Below are 17,758 nucleotides of genomic sequence, written 5' to 3' on the forward strand. Positions count from 1 at the left end.
AGAAAAAAAAATTTTTAATGTTTACCATTTCTCTTTATATTCTGCAATTCCTGTTGAAATGCAAATATAGGATATCTAGCTCGGACACTGAATAGCCAGTACCGCAATTTGTATTTTGTAGCTCATACATGCCCATGGATTTATTTCTTACCAGAACTTTGGAAACTGCAAAACATGAACTCAATGGTTTTTCTTTCCTTTCTTGGTATGCTGTATTCTACTAACACTCTCTGCTTTTGGTTTACTGATGAGTAAGGAAGGACCGAAAGGGGAAAGAAAAGGCTCCCCTCTCCTGTCCTTTCCTTCTGTGTCATCATTTCCAGTGTAGACGGGCTAATACAGGGAAGTAACATGAGTGAGAAAGGGTAGGACAGGACTTGGTGGTCATTTCCAGTGTAGACGGGCTAATACAGGGAAGTAACATGAGTGAGAAAGGGTAGGACAGGACTTGGTGGTCATTTCCAGTGTAGACGGGCTAATACAGGGAAGTAACATGAGTGAGAAAGGGTAGGACAGGACTTGGTGGTCATTTGTGCTTCTCACATGGACTTCTTCCTGCATCTGAAGCAAGTGTAATGGGAAAGAACAAATCTGACTCCATGTTTCTCTGTTTCTCTTTAACTTTTGTATTGTTACTTTTGCTTGGAGTTAAGATTATGTTGCCTATAGCCTGAAATTTACAGGAGAGCCCATTCTCAAGGCTCTGACCTTTAAAAGTATAACACTTTCCCATTCCTCTGGAGATAAAAAGTTGCAGAAGAGAAAATAACATTTTCTTATTGTACCTTTACAGGAACATTGATTATGATCTGACCTATGTGGCTGCTGCAAGAACAAAGGATTCCAACATGACAGTTGCAACAATCAATCATGCCCGTCTCTCACCTTGCCTTTAAAAATGCTTTGCTAAATCCTTCGGGGAGTTTGGAGTTTGAGGGGCAAGGGCCACCCATCTCCTTGCATAGCCTGCAATAAACATTTCTCTGCTCCAAACACCAATGTTTTGATTTCTTTGGCCTCACTCTGGTAACACAAGCTCTAGATCTAATGGAAAGTAGATCTAGGGACTTCTTGGGGTCATCCAAGGCTTCCTCCTCTTGCTCAGGCACAGATTCAGCAAGATTATCACTTATCTTTCAGTCACATTCAGTCTCCTGAACACCCAGGCATCACAGTGCCATGGGATTTTTTGCACTCATGGAACAGCACAACTGGTCATGTGTGAAGAAGGAGACACATATTGAGCGTATCTCCTCTGCTCATGCATGTGCTCCATTGTCCCATTGAAACCATTGGGTTTCACCCTCAAAATACAAGTTCAAACATAAAATTGCAAATAATTTCCAATAGCAAAGCATTAAACCAAGGACAACACCCCCCCCCCAAGCAGGTCACACTTCCATGTGAAGTAAGAGTTTTAACTAAAGAAACAACTACCCCCCACCCCAGCTGAGGAGGCAACTCCATGCCTGTCAGCAGCTTTGCTCCCCACACACCACCTCTCTTGTCATCTTGTAGCAACAATATGCCTTATGTCCTTGCTAGCAGACCTGCACCCCAGAGCTCCAAGCATTGCTTATCAGTTTTGCTTTTGGAAACTTGCTTGCTCAGCTTCTTAGGCAGGAACTCTGTCTGCTCCTCCCAAAGGGGGAGGGCTGGGCTGCTTGCACAGGAAAAACAAGACCCAGAAGTCTGTGTTGTATAAAAGCTACCCAGAGCAAAGACATGGTGCTCAGATTCTGGGGACACCTCCTCTGAGCCACACCCATGCTGAATAAACCTTGCTGAATAAATATTCCACATCTCCGAGTGCCACTTGTCTCTTTTTGCTGCCACAGTTTCTGCAACATTTTCTCCATGAAGTTGGTCCTGCCCATCGGTAACAAGAATCAGAGAATGAGCTTGGCCAATCAGAAGCTGTCTCTTGGGAGTTTGAACAGAAGGATAATAATGAGAGAAGCATCATCACTAAGCACCAAGAGAAGAAGCAGAGGAAGACAATATCTTTATGGCAGTATCATGTAGACTGTTCTGGGCCTGAGGTATTTTCTTTAGCTTCTGATAACCTTCTGTTTCCATCTCTGTGTGTTCTGACCTCTCCACCATTTCTGCTTTTCAGATAAGGTCTGAATGTGTGGCTGAAATTTTAGTTATTACCCTTTTATCCTTGTAACACATCTCTCATTCCTCAGCATGATTTGACTAATTCTATATTCCTTGCAGCAAAGAGCCTGAAAAAAAATTAAGGTAACTGATTGCTCTTGGTTCTGTATCTTTTTAACAAAAGGGGGGAAAGACAGCCAGAAGTTATAAATGAACCCCGAGAATGAGTGTGTCAGTGTCCCCAACAAATTAGGTGCGATGGCTCCTTTTCAAATAGTTAATTCTCTTCTTAGGCCGGAGTTCCCATTATGGTGCAGCAAAAACATATATGACTAGTATCCATGAGGATGCGGGTTCAATCCCTGGCCTAGCTCTGTGGGTTAAGGATCCGGTGTTACTGTGAGCTGTGATGTAGGTGGCAGATGTGACTTGATCCCATGTTGCTGTGGCTGTGGTGTAGGCTGGCAGCCGCAGCTCCAATTCGACCCTTAGCCTGGGAACTTCCACATGCCGTGGGTGCAGCCCTAAAATAAATAAATGAAGAAATAAATAAAAATTATCTTCTTAGGCCAATGGAGATGAAATAACAGTGGTTCTCAAGTAGCCAATCGACATAAATATATGCATATACATATGTTTATAAGTCATCCTAAGTTATTTATAATAGCCAAAAAATTACAAAAAACTAAATGTCCAACAATGTATGTTTTGCTAAATAGAGTTCATCATTTGGATGGGTTTTTTCAGGCACTAAAGAGTATGTTTGTAAAATAATATTTAGCCGCATACATATCAAGAGCATCCTAATACAGCTGAAAAAGCAGAGTAAAAATGCATGCTTACCTCAACATTGCCAATTATGTCCTGAAAGTATGAATATTTATTTACTTATTTAAATGAATAGAACAAAGGCCATAAAGTTACAAGCTATTTCTCTCCAGACTACAGGATTAAGAGTTTTTTCCATTCTTCAGTCTGTAACTTTTAGTTTTTTAATGTATTTTAAGCTTTGACAAAGAATTAATATATTTCTCTGAAAATCCAATAGATTTCCATCAATATAATTCCATATTCTAAAACTAACTTTATACTTGTGATCTGACCTCTCATGCAGTAAAGTATGATGATTTAAGAGGATGGGTTTCTGAAGTCAACCAGCTCTTGGCTCAAAAAAGTCTGCCCCTTTTTAGTTATTTGACCTTGAGCAAGAAACTTCAATGAGCCTACATTCTCATCTGTAAGATGAGGGTTTTAATAAATGACCAGTTTCAGGTTTGCAAGAAGAATTCAATGAGACGAGCACTTCCCTTGGATCAGGCCTATTGTCCATTCTGTTCATTTGGTACCAAGTGGCACAGTGGTGGTGGACTCATGGCAGCTACTCGATACACACTGATTAAGTGACTGCGCAGGTACAAACACAGGAGCGGGCCACATGAATGATGGTGGAGTCATAACGAAAATCAGACCAATACAATTTTATTTTTCTACATTTTGGGGCTGACTTTTTGTGTCACTTGTGCTACCTTAAAGTGAATATCACCTTTTAAAACCACCACCTTCCTTTTATTAAACAATCTTGATGCTGTTCTGTCTTTAGGCTTTAACTGTGTTGACAGTCTTAGTTGACATCGTGACTTCTATTTTATCAATTTTAAATTAACTTTGATTAGTGAAGACTTAACAGATAACCTAGGAGTTCCCGCTGTTGCACAGTGGGTTAAGAACCTGAGGGCAGCGACTTGGGTCACTGTGGAGGCATTTGTTCCATCCCTAGTCTGGAAGTAAGTTAAAGGATCTGGGGTTGCCATAGCCTGTGGCGTGGGTCACAGCTACACCTCGGATTCAGTCCCTGGTCCAGGAACGTCCATATGTCAACGGTGCAACCATAAGAAAATCAAAAAATTAAAAATAAGTATTTACTGGGCTCAAAAATTTAAATGATTTAAAAATGATTTAGAAGTTCCCGTTGTGGCTCAGTGGTTATGAACCTGACTAGTATCCATGAGGATGCGGGTTCAATCCCTGGCCTTGCTCATGGGTTAAGGATCAGGCATTGCCATGAGCTGTGGTATAGGTTGCAGATGCGGCTCAGACCTGAGGTTGCTATTGCTGTGGCGTAGGCTGGCAGCTGCAGCTCCAATTCAACCCCTGGCCTGGGAACCTCCATATGCCACAGGGGTGGCCCTGAAAGAAAAAAAAGGGGGGGGGCAAAAAAAATTAAAATTAAAAATGATTTAGAGTCCCAAAATTCTCTTTTCCTCTCCTGTTACCTTCTCCCCACTTCCTATCACTCTCTCCAAACAGGTAATCTCTGTTATCAATCCCTTAGATACTTTCCTGAGATTTTTGAATATATATCTAGAGTCAATTAAATTATCTCCAAGCACTAATGCCCAACACCTATGAATGGGACCTTATTGGGAAATAGTCTGTGCAGATGGAATCAAGTTAAGGATCTAAAAATGAGATTGTCCTGGATTTAGGATGACCCTTAAATCCAAAGGACAGGTGTCCTTTTAAGAGAAGAGGAAGGGGAGTTCCCATTGCGGCTCAGTGGTTAATGAATCTGACTAGGAACCACGAGGTTGAGGGTTCGATCCCTGGCCTTTCTCAGTGGGTTAAGGATCTGGCGTTGCCATGAGCTGTGGTGTAGGTTTCAGATATGGCTCGGATCCCATGTTGCTGTGGCTCTGGCGTAGGCCAGTGGCTACAGCTCCAATTAGACCCTTAGCCTGGGAACCTCCATATGCCACGAGAACAGTTCTAGAAAAGGCAAAAAGACAAAAAGGAGAGACAGAGAGAGAAAAGGAAGGTGTCCTTTGTGTCCCTGAGACATAAAGAAAGTGGCCTGTGAAGATACAGAGGTTGGAGGGATGCTACCACAGGCTAAGGAACACCTGGAGCCAACAGAAGCCAGAAGAGGCAGGAAGAATTCCTCCCTGGAGTCTTCAGATGGAACACGGCCAAGCTGACATCTTGATTTGGGCTCTGACCTCCAGAATTTTAAAAAGAATAAATTTCTGTTGTTTTTAAGCCGCAGGGTTTTGGGTGATTTGTTAGTTAGCCCTAGGAAACGAATAAAAAACATCTAAGCAATCTAAAAACATTCGTTGACTTTCGTTTACTATCTAACAGTTGTTCTTGTGGCTTTGATGTGTTATCTGCACTGCTGTCATCCGAGTCAAAACCCCAAATAGTTTTTAAACCACAGGAAAGTTGAAAGAGAAATATTTTCTACTCTTTGATAATGCTGGGGCTTAATTACATGTTTCTCGAATCGCAGCTTCAGGGAATTTCAAAACACATAATTTAGCTGCCTTCTACTATGTGAAATATTCCATTGGAACAAACCAGATTAAGGCTATATTATAGTCGGTTCATCTTACCCAGAAGGTAGAAGTAGTAATTCATACTTCCAGGGAGCGGGAGAGAGAATTAGCCCAAAGTGGCCAATTTTAATTTCTGCATTTTCCAGATTTTAAACTGGGTTAAGCTCTAGTTAATGCTGAAAATAAATGTGTGTTGCTTGGAGCCAAAAGCAGAAAATTGTGAGTCTCACGAATAGTGCCAGGCGTTCACCCTCTGGTCGCTTGGTAGGGGGATGGGAAGGAAGGGGTGCACAGGGGGGTGAGGCAGTTAGAGCAGTGGGGAGCCCCCGGGGAGGGGGAGAGGGGGCCTGGGAGGGCAGCAGTTTACCAAGTACGACAGAAGTGCACGTCCCCAACAGATTCTGCGGTCCAGAAAATACAGACGACTCAGCGGACTACAGTTCCAGGGATATTTGTATAAACGACGCATCTCCCAAATACTTCCACGTCCATCATCCTGATTCTAAGCAACACTCAGAGGTGTCATTGCCCTCCCATTTCACAGGGGCAACCACTGAGCCCCAGGATATAAAAGGACTCTCCCAGGGTGGCCCCCATATTCAGTTCTGAACCCATATTTTAAGATATGAGATTCTGCCCCCTTTTCATTAGAGCACGGCTACTTTTTAAATAACAGTAAATCACTCCTGCCTGGGCAGACAACCAAACTGGTTTCCCTTTTGGAGGCAAGATCCAAAGAAAACCCCACTGGAGCCGAAGATGACCTAGAGGGCACACCAGCACCGAGGATGTCCCCAGAGATGTCACGAGGGGCAGCTTTCCAAACAAAGGACTCTCCAGGGAGTATTCTGGTGGACAAGGCGAGTGGACAGCACCCCCTCAGCCAATGACCTGGTTGAGGCCAAAATGTCAGACCAAAGATTTCAAAGAGGGTTTATATTAATACATGGTGAGACCCCAAATGGATCGCTTTGCAGGAGAATGGGGTTGAGAAGGGCACATCCTTGCATTTGAAATAGACAACAAAGGATACAGTTTACCTCTTTGCGGGTGGTTGGTGGGGACCAAGGGTGGGGTGACCCGAGGCCTCGAGGGAGGCAGGTCTTGTGTTCTCACAAGGCAGGTCTTGTGTTCTGGGTGCCAAGGAGGGCATCTCTGAAGGTCAGGTCTAAAGGCAAACAATTGGCCGGTGCCCTTGGCCGGAAACGCCTGCCTGTGGCTGAGGCTTGCATCTCTTTCTATAGATTTGCAGGCAGAGGAAATGAAGCCTCGTTCTCTCTCTCTCTCTCTCTGAAATTCCGGTGGGCCTCGCCGCTGCCAAAACTGAGGTCTGATGTGTGCTGTGTGTGCACTTCTGCATATGCTGCATTTGCATATGTTATTCCTGGTTTAAGGCTGAATAATGGATTCAGGTTCTGAGCAGGAGCAACTCTACAGAAGTGATTAGCCAGGCGATGCTCAGTTCTGGGCTCAGGTGAACCTCGCCCCACTTTTGCGGCTGCGGCTGCTCTTCGCGAAGAAACCCAAGGCGCTCACCTCTCAGGACGGAGCCCCGGGGGCTGGGACGAGGTGGTGAGAGGGTGTTTTTCCCGAGTGCTTCGTCTGTGGAATGTCAAACAGCCGAGGAGGCTGGCGTTGCTACAACCCTGAGAGCGAGTTCAAAGCTGCTGTGTGCTGGGAAGCTCTGCCTGTCCGTGTCCCGTGACCCTAGCGGGCTCAGATGACCTCCACGGGTCCCACAGCAAGTGAGAGATGTAATCGTGGACCTTAGGAACACATTTATTTCTGAACCAACCAAGTACTAATGACCTACCTTATATTCTGTTTCATGTTATAGAAAGTGAAGAGCGTCACCACCTAAAAAGCAAAGTAAATTAATTCCACGGTGTTAAAACTAATTACAAGTAAACCCGAGAGAGCCAACGATGGGAATAATGTGAAATCCAGGATTTGTTTCAGGTAACTGTGCCAGCAGAAAGGGATTTGCGTGGGGGAGAGAGGAAGTAAGACTACTCAGGAGTTAATCATTGTTGAAGTTTGGGTTTGGGTTCAGAAAGGTTCTCTGTTCTCTCAAGGTGTGTGTGCTTTTGGAACTTTCCACTATAAAAGTATTTTTTGAGTATCCCATTTACAGCCAGAAGCAGCCAACACATTAAACTAAACCTTCCAAGGAACGCGCTGTACCTATATTTAAAAAAATCTGTAACATCTAATTGACAAACCTAAAGATGCAAATAGATAAACAGAATATTCCTGGAGAGGAATTTTTATCATAATGACATCAATTTTTCACCCCAATTAATCTGTAAATTCAGTGTCGTTCCTGTTGAAATTCCTTCAGGAATTTATTGGAGCTTGATTCTCAAATTCATAAAGAAAAGAAAACATGCAAGAATAGCAATGACAGGGAGTTCCTGTCATGGCTCAGTGGTTAACGAATCCGGCTAGGAACCATGAGGTTGCAGGTTCAATCCCTGGCCTTGCTCAGAGGGTTAAGGATCTGGTGTTGCTGTGAGCTGTGGTGTAGGTCGCAGACATGGCTCTGATCTTGCGTTGCTGTGGCTCTGGTGTAGGCCAGTGGCTACTGTTCCAATTAGACCCCTAGCCTGGGAACCTCCATGTGCTGCGGGTGCAGCCCAAGAAAATGCAAAAAAAAAAAAAAGAGTAGCAATGACATTTTTTAAAAGAATGAAAAAGAAATTATCCTACCACATATCAAAACACATTACAAGGCTATAATTAAAATAGTGTGAAATTGGCATAAGAAAGGACATGTATTAATAGAACAAAATAGAGAATTCAGAAATAGACACACGTATATGTGAAAATCTGGTTTCATTTAGAGATAACATTTCAAATCCCTCCCCTCCTGATTGATTGGAATTTTCACTTGGAAAAAAATATATTTATAAATATTTATCTATATATCAATATACTTATATACTAAGGTGTCTGCATAACCTATTTCTATATTTATGTGAAATTACATAATTACTTTAAATATTATTTTCTATTTTTGTACATTTCACTTGAAAAATAGTTAATATTTGTTTATATATCCCATGTGGATACATTTCACAAAGACTGAAAAGGTAAACAAAACATTTACCTATCAGAGTTCCCATTGTGGCTCAGTGGTTAACGAATCCAAGAACCATGGGGTTGTGGGTTCTATCCCTGGCCTTACTCAGTGGGTTAAAGATCTGGCATTGCCATGACCTGTGGTGTAGGTCGAAGACGCAGCTGGGATCCCTAGTTGCTGTGGCTCTGGTGTAGGCAGCGGCTACAGCTCCGATTCGACCCCTAGCCTGGGAACCTCCATATGCCGCGGGAGCGGTTCTAGAAAAGGCAAAAAGATTTAAAAAAAAAAAAAAAAAAGCACATTTGCCTGTGTGGCTCACAGGTTGCATATATGAATGTAGACTATACACAATATACACATGCATGTATATGCTTTTATATGTACGTATGTGTGTGTTACATATACATTTCATATATATGTGTGTATGTGTATGTACATGTGACACATGAAAAGAGATGTGGGGACCCAAAGTGAGGGAGATGTGGAAGGCTCCCGAGAAGGAGAGCTTGCAGGGGGGCGGTGGGAAACTGAGAGCGCAGGTAGAAAGGTCCAGGGGCTCCCCATGATGCCCTAACAGCAACGTGTCACCACAGGAAGGGTCCACGGCGGAGAGGAGCCAGCAGCAAGGGTGGAAATAAAAAGTAGAGCCCAATCTGGACTGTCGGAAGTGTAAGACTCATCCTAAACTGAAGAAGGAGCCAACAAACGTTGAAAGAAGACAGAGTGGGGCACGAGCCTGGGGATGCTAGCTGGATCCTCTGGAGGACAGCCCGGAGATGCAGGGACCAGACACAAGCCCGCACATCTGGAAGTCACTGCAGTGATGTGATCTAGAACAGAGGCTAAGAGCTTGGAGAGGAGTGACAGAGGCCAAGGTCAGGTGAGAGGTCTACTGACTGGAAGAGGGAGAGGAAGTCAGGACAATGGACAGGGTCACGGCAGCGCGCCTGAGGCATCTGGGGCGCATCTTGCTTATTAAACAATGATGCAAGGACCTGGCTATTTCTGCCAGAAGCTCTGTGGGTGAGTCCACCAAACTGCTGGGGTGGAGAACCACTGATGTTTGGGGCCAAGGTGGCTGAAGTGGGCTCTGAACTGAGGCAAAGAGCAGGGAAGAAGAGGTCATTGGAGGAAGCCTGCTGGGCTGAGTTTGCAGTGCCTCCAGCACATCCTTCTGGAGAGGTTGGTTCATCCACAAGAGTGGAGGAGCCACCTTCACCAGGAAGAGCTTCTGTCAAGGTAGAGATGTCATCTGTCCTAGGAAGCTCAGGCTGCTGTGAAAAAATACCAGACACCAAGTGGCTTAAAAAGCAGGCATCTCTTTCCTTACAGTCCTGAGGCCCTGCAGTTCAAGATCAAGATGTGCTCATAGCTGCTGTCTACTGAGACCCCTCTCCCTGGCTTGCGGGCAGTGATTTCTTGCTGTGCCCTCACGTGCCCGCATTCCTGGCGTCTCTTTTTGTCCTAATCTCCCCTTCTTATGAGGACATCCTTCGGATCAGATTAGGGCCCACCCTGATGGCCTCATTTTAGCTTAATCGTGTTCTTAAAGGCCTTATCTCTAAATACAGTCCATTCTGAGATACCAGGTGTTGAAGTGGGGAGGCATATAATTCAGCTGTAAATGCTTCTTCGTGGTGATGGGCAAATGTCAGCTTTGCCCACTGAGCCCTGAAGGAACCACCGGTCCACAGGTCCCATCTGATAAGGAGACCTTCTAGTTTGGGGGCAAGGGGGTGGGTCTTGCTGGGTTAACCTCCCTGTAGCCCACCTCCCCCAGACCATGGATGGATCGACGCTTGCTGTGTGTCTGATGAACCATCTCATTTCATCCTCACACCAGCCAGCATGCACTATCTGGCATCACTCTCTCTGTTTCTAAGATGAAAACAGGTTTGGCATGAAGGTGTGACCTGCTAGAGGTCCCCCTGCAGGGAGACCTTGACCTTGGTTCATCTGGACTCTCCAGAGCCCGTGACCTTAACCCCGTACCGTACAGCTTCTCCTCGAATTATTTGAACCAGAATTTCTTTGGCTTAGAAACATCTCTGATTCTTTTAGAACTAAAAGTTCTTAAGAATTCACAGGTCAAGGAGGTGACCTTCTGTCAAAGGTTTCAAACTCTTTCTTATCCCTGTGACTCTGAAAACCCTTCACAATGTCGTAGATGTGACGATGGGTGGCTGGGACGTTCTCTGGTTGGCCTCACAGCAGGGTCATTCCCGGTCTTCTCAGGAGCCCCAACTGCAAGAGAGAGAAGCAAAGGAGAGATAATGGCCCCAGGGGCGGCACAGAAAAGAGGCGGCAATGACCGGGGAAGGGTATTTTGATTTCTGTCTCCCAGCAACACCCAGGGGACTGTTCCAGAGAATGAACTGAGGTGAGTAAGTTATGTGGTTCAGGAGTTGCAAAAGTGGTCCATGCCTGGTGGTGCTGGCATAGACGTTGAGGGAGTAGAGAAATCTCCCTGGGCATCACAGCATGGACGTGGGGCAAACAGCATCCAAGGAGTCAACACAAACATCTATATATTTTTTTAATTTTTTTGTCTTTTTCAGGCCACTCTTGCAGCATATGGAAGTTCCCAGGCTAAGGATCAAATCAAAGCTGCAGCTGCCTGCCGACACCACAGCCACAGCAACACCAGATCCAAGTGTCGTCTGCGACCTACACCACAGCTCATGGCAACACCGGATCCTTAACCCACTGAGCGAGGCCACAGATCAAACCTGCATCGTCATGGATACTAGACGGGCTTGTTACCGCTGAGTCACAATAGAGCCTCCCAAACATCCTTATCTTGGTCACCAGCAGCCAGTCACTTTCAACCATAGAACTGACCCCTTGGTGGAAGACGGATGGTTTGCCAACTTCATATAAGAGACATCACTACTGGAGTTCCCTGGTGGCCTAGTGGGTTAAGGATCCAACGTTGTCACTGTGGTGGCATGTGTTTGATCCCTGGCCCAGGAACTTCTGCATGCTGTGGGGGCAGCCAAATGAGAAAAAAAACAAAAAAAGGAACCATCACTGTCATTCTATGATAGTGCCTCCGTATTCCGTTGAAAAGAGAGGCATACAGCTAGTGTATTCCAAAGAGATTCATTACTAGTGGTTTTAAAACACAATAAAAATTACACAAAAATGGAGGCTGCTGACACTGAGCTTTGTAATAATAATGCTAGGGAGAGGAGTTCCCCATCATGGCTCAGCGGTTAAGGAATCTGACTAGCATCCATGAGGACGCGGGTTTGATCCCTGGCCTCACTCGGTGGGATAAGGATCCAGTGTTGCCATGAGCTATGGTGCAGATTGCAGATGTGGCTCGGATCTGGTGATGCTGTGGCTATGGCATAGGCTGGCAGCTGCAGCTCCAGTTCGACCCCTCGCCTGAGAACCTCCATATGCCACAAATGTGGCCCTAAAAAGCAATAGTAATGATAATAATGATAGGTACAGAGTCTTAGCTGAGGGGTTGGTGTTCTTGAATTTCGACTCTGTGATCCATGCAGAAGGATGTGCGTACAGCCTATAAAGTTATCTGCTGAGGAAATGTTATGCTAAATATCCTTATTTTCTGAATATCCTCTTCTCATCTCCAGGGTGCAATAAGACGGGAATCATCAGGTATCTTTGGACATCATCTCTGAGTTGGAAACATTGGGGTATTGCAGAAAATTGAATGAATTCATTGAAGGAAAAATTACTTTAGTTCTTATATATTGTCCAACCAGGACAAGTGTACTCAAAATAAAACAACATTTCTTTCAGCGGCTGCCACAAGAAGCCACTTTTTTAAAAAGGCTGACATCCTCATAACAGAAACAAGTTTGATTTTTAAGGGTAAAAAAAGATGAATTGAAAGGAATAATTTTTATCGTTCAACAGATCGGCCCCCAGTCCTCCCCTGCCTGTCATCATTTCTGGGTGTTTTCTCCACGGGGTGGATGGTCTGTGGCCAAATTTTAACCACTTGAGGTCTTTCCCCTGGCCACCCCACGCAGGGGGGCAAGCACAAGTCCAGCTTCCTGTGGACAGATGGGCACGGCCGAGGATTAGAAGTCAGACAGGGCCACCGTGCCATGTGGGCGGGGTGGGGGGTGGGATTGGAGGGGAGGCGTGCGCCCAGGTCCCTTGTAAATCACCATCTCTTGTTAGACAGCACGCATCTTTCCTAATGGAATGGGCTACTATGACCTATCAGAGATGCTGTAAATATGTATGACATCATTCACCTTGAATTTCAAATACGCTTATAGGACAAAAATAGATGTATTTTCCTCATTATTCATTCAAATATATTCTAGTCCATCTGTTTGATAGTGAATTTCTTACCCTCTCTTTGCTGTGGCTCATTCTGCCTCCCTGAGTGTTTCTTATCCCTCCTCCTGAAAGGACCCAGAAGAGCCTGGGATCGAGGCTGTGGAAGGTGGAGGAGTCTGCTGAGCTTGAAGACAAGCACAGACCACTGTCTTCTTTCCAAGTCACCAGGAGGTCTGGATCTCAAGCCACCAGATCCCCAGTGACCCAGACTCCCAGATCCTGTATCCTACACCACCTGGGTCCTTGCGCCACAGTGGACCACCCAGCACGGATGTTGGAAAGTTGGAGATCGTGAGAGGCATAATCATTAACCTGGACGGAATGTTTGGAGGTTCCCGAGTTGAAGCAACTCAGGTGGAACCACGAGAGCTGTCAGAGGAGAAGGGACTCATTGGGAAGGGCTGAGCTGACCCTGGCACCAGGCAGACTCAGGATGGGCGAGGGTGTCTGGCCACTGCTGGGGCAGAACTGCTATAAACAAGCTGTGCCTGTCATGTCTTCTCTTTAGCTTGTCCAGATAACGACGCCTAATGTTTCACCTTGACCGTCTGCAGCACATTGACAAGAAGCCTGCTGAGGAGCTAGTATTTATTATTTCAATGAGTGATGGCATAATAACATTATAGTTTTGTTCATTGTCTCTGTATGAAAAGTGAGGGGAAATGAGGATGGGAAGGCTTGTCACTTCCAGATGACACAAGGACAGGCTGGAGTACAGGCTCAGCTTTTCTCCACGATGCACCCAGGAGGCTCAGCCTATGCTCCAGAAAAGACCTTCCCAGAGAGTGGGTCAAGTTCGTCACTTGCCCTTGTCCCATCCCCTACGCTTGACAGAGCTCAGTACATAGTACCCAGCAAATTGCAATTGGTATGAAAGCAGCACCTCGCCTGGCACATGAGGTCAAGTCCAAGGATGCCAGAAGGGATCTTGTCTTCAGTGTCTCCAAAATGCCAAAGGGAAACAGACAACACGGAGAAGCCAGGTTTCTTTAATGGGCTTGCCCTTTCTCTGTCGTTCTTCATCTCGCTCTGCAACCAGCAAGCGCCTCTGCAGATGCCTGCCTCCTCCAACTGAGCCCCTGGAAAGGCTTGCTCTGCAGCCTGGCCAGCGTGCCGCCTATCTTCTCTTCTCCCTCATGTTCTAGCAGAAACTGCAGGTTCTCTTCCCAACAGACACAGGCTTTCTTTCAAAACCCTGTTTTCTCTATGCTCCAGGCTATGAATACACACATGCACACACACACACAAAAACACACACACACAAACACACACACAAACACGCACACACAGTAACCAAGTTAGAAAGAAGAAAACCATAGTTTCAGCAAGAATTTTCTCGTTTGCCCTGTGCGAAAGGGTGGGGGTCAGATGCTGTCTCTGGCCTGAAGACATTCTGTACTTCGTCTCAGGTCCACAGCTACCTCTGGGCTCTCTGCCCTGGGGAACACCGGCAGGGCTCTCAGCCAGAAGGAGCTGCTTTAGGGAGCTAGAGGGGCCCATTACTGTATTTGCTTTGTTCTGGTTTTTGTCTTGCAGAAAGGTTTGGTTTTCATTTATGGTTTTGTTCATGTGAAAGATATCCTAATTTTGGAGTTCCCCTCATGGCGCAGCAGTAATAAACCTGACTAGTATCCATGAGGACGTGGGTTCTATCCCTGGCCTCACTCAGTGGGTTAAGGATCCAGCATTGCCATGAGCTGTGGTGTAGGTTGCAGAGGTGGCTCAGATCTGGTGTTGCTATGGCTGTGGTGTAGGCCCGCAGCTGCAGCTTTGATTCAACCCTTAGCTTGGGAACTTCCCTATGCCTCTGGTGCAGCCCTAAAAATTAAAAAAAAAAATCTTAATTTTGAAAGTCTTATATTTGCCTGCTGTAGTATAGCCTACATGTATGAAATATAGCTTTCTTACTGTTTGCCTTTTAAATTATCTCTTTACTGTCCTGCTTTTATCTTTATCTTGTTTATCATTGTAACAGATTGAATTATGTCCCCACATCCCCAAATTCTTATGTTGAAGTTCTAAACCCCAGTATGTCAGAATGGGATAGTATTTGCAAATGGGGTCATTCTGGATGGAATTAGTTAAGATGAGGTCAGCCCGTAGCAGGGTCAGCCTTAACTCAAAATGGCAGGTGTCGCTCTAACAAGGGGAAATTTTGACACAGAGATACACACAGGGAGAAGGCCATGTGTACGGGAAGGCTGAGATCAGGATGATGTTTCTAGAAGCCAAAGAATACCAAAAATTGCCGGCACCTGGGACAGAGTCTCCCTCACAGCCCCTCAGGAGAAACCTTCCTGCTGACACCTTGATCTTGGACTTCCAGCCTCCAGAACTGAGAGACAGTAAATTTCTCTTAAGTCCCAGGATGTGGATTTTGTTACAGCAGCAAACTCATACAATCATTCTGACATATTTTATAGTTTTTCCTTTCCCTGTTTACTTTTCTTTACCCGTTTTCATTATTCAGTCTTGCCATTATCACATCACTTTTGTTTCTTAAAGTCTGATTTTATTATATCCAAACATTTGAATCTTTTATTATTTCAGACTTCATTTCTCTTGCTCCCTTTCTTTTGTTTATGTCATGCTTTGAGGCGGATGCTGTCTTTGCCTTTGGTCCTCTCCGTAATTTTCCCGTTGGTTTCACCAACTTTGTCACCACCCACAACGTGATTTCTTCTCACGTCATGCTTGGACAATGTGGCTGCCATGGTGTGCACCCCACAAATGCCTGTTGTGCTTGGCACTTTTTTCTCCTTTCTGCTCCCCAATTTCCCTTAATGGATCTTCCATCACCTTCAATGCCAATTCTCTAAGTATTTTCAGCTTGTTTACCTTGAGACTCTCAAGCCAAAAAATGTCTCCTAGGACCATTGTGATTCTCCTTGCACAGATTAAACACTTGCTGCTTGGAATATGTTGTTTTGGACATCATACGTCATCAAGGCCCTTTTGGAGAGGGAGCCACTTCACGGCCCCCACGCTCAGCAGCCAGTGCCAGGTTTAATGCTCTACTCTTAAGTCTTGAATTGGTTTCAGTCCTGGACCCTGAAAATTATGTAGCCAGCTCTGTTTGAAGAGGAGCCTTTTCTACAACCTATACCCTCATGTCTTTGCTCACTGGAGGCTGAGATAATTGCACACACTCTGTGCCCTATGACAGTAGGTCCACCGGGAAAAGACCGTCCCTATGAGGCATGGGCAGGATGTTGCTGAATTTCTCGCTTGGTTTTTGTGGAAGGAAGCTGAGGAGAGCCTGTGATCAGCCTGCCTTGAAAGTGGTACGTTTCCAGTAGGACTGGAATGCTTCAATACACAGAAATATGTCTTTACAATCTCCAGTGCCTGGAAGAGAAAAAAGAACCCTGGAGTGCGGTGATGGGCTGCTGGATGACATCTCAGCTCTTGAAGGGGGCTCGATCCTGGTAAAGATCCCCGGGTCTGCAGACCTGGTAAACTGCAGGCCCCCAGCTGCCCTGCACACCGTCCGTCACAGTGCCCCTTCCCCTGCGTCTGCCCACAGACCAGGCTGAGCCTCCACCGCCAGTCTGTGGTCCTTCTGGGCTAACTTCCTAAATCCCTCCCTGAATGGTGACCCATCTTGACCCTCTGGTTAGATCCCTCCCTCTTCTTCTCCCCGGGCCCCTTTGCTCTGTGCCCCAGGCATAGCTGGACAGACTCCTAGAAACGCGGCTCCGGCTCCTTTCGGGATCCTCCCAGACTCTCTCTCTGCCCTGCTAGGGCTGTCAGCGCACTTCCCCGGCCCCCACCCTGGATGTCTTGCCCCTGAACAAAGCCAGCCTCACCCACCCGACAGGGACCCTCGCTGAACAAAGGTCCTGGCCCCAACACAGATTCCCAGCATGCCCCAGTAGGTGTCCCTTATCCAGAAAAGCAGAAGGGAGCTTGTTGATGTGCAAAATGTGCTGGCAGCATCTCCAAAGTCTGAAAGAAGATTTTTTTTAAAAAATAAGGCTCTAAGAGTTATGGGATTCATTTTCTTTCTCTTTCTTCCCCCATATTTCATAAATATTTTGTTCTTGTTTTAACAAAGAAGAAAATTGTATTACACATGCCAAATATTGTAAAGTTCAGCTGGGAAATAAACTCTTGAAACAATCTAACACAGTTTTGAAAAATAAAGATAGTGGGGTGAGACATACCCTAAAGAATATTATAAAGCAAAATAATAATGCCAAAAAAAAAAAGAGTTAAAACAGTACAATGAGAGTTCCCGTCCTGGCTCAGTGGTTAACAAACCCAACTGGCATCATGAGGACTCAGGTTCGATCCCTGGCCTCACTCAGTGGGTTAAGGATCCGGTGTTGCTGTGAGCTGTGGTGTAGGTCGCAGAGGAAGCTCAGATCCTGCATTGCTGTGGCTGTGGTGTAGGCTGGCAGCTGTAGCTCGAATTCAACCCTGGGAACCTCCATATGCCACCAGTGAGGCCCTAAGAGGCAAAAAAAAAAAAAAAAAAAAAAGTACAATGCTGGCCTAAACAATTAAACAAAACAGAGGGGACAAAAACATGGTATAAATAAACGTAAGATGATAAAAGTAAAATTGCAAATTAGTAAGGAAATGAAAGAATTTTCATCAAAATCACATATGCGCAATTGGCTAAGAATTGGGGAGATACAATTACGTCCTTACTTCTCATTTTAAACCAAAAAGAGTTCCAGATGGATGAAGGATTTATAGCCTGAAAAATGTATCCAAAATATATCCAGAGCCATAAAAATAATAGAAAAAAAATACTGGTGAAGGATTTATGTTACATCAAAGTTAAATGATGACTTAGAAACTCGACACCAGAGGCAGAGGGGTCAACGGGAAGGATGGTTTCCACCAGGCATTGACAAGGCCAGAAACACAGCTTTACCTGTAGAGGCTCATGTAACCCACCTGTAAATAC

At 45.2% G+C, this 17,758-nt stretch overlaps 1 long non-coding RNA gene across 2 annotated transcripts; it reads left to right on the forward strand.

Annotated features, from left to right (window-relative positions):
- LOC102164001 lies at positions 1,702–16,963 on the forward strand. 2 transcript variants are annotated; one of them, XR_001304723.2, is made up of 5 exons: positions 1,702–2,042; positions 7,273–7,394; positions 9,111–9,397; positions 10,753–10,897; positions 12,913–16,957. It is a non-coding gene; the product is annotated as an uncharacterized LOC102164001 (long non-coding RNA). The 2 variants fall into 2 exon arrangements; XR_002339213.1 differs by having other exon boundaries at positions 10,753–16,963.

The sequence above is a fragment of the Sus scrofa genome, chromosome 15, assembly GCF_000003025.6.
Source record: "Sus scrofa isolate TJ Tabasco breed Duroc chromosome 15, Sscrofa11.1, whole genome shotgun sequence".
Lineage (NCBI taxonomy): Eukaryota > Metazoa > Chordata > Mammalia > Artiodactyla > Suidae > Sus > Sus scrofa.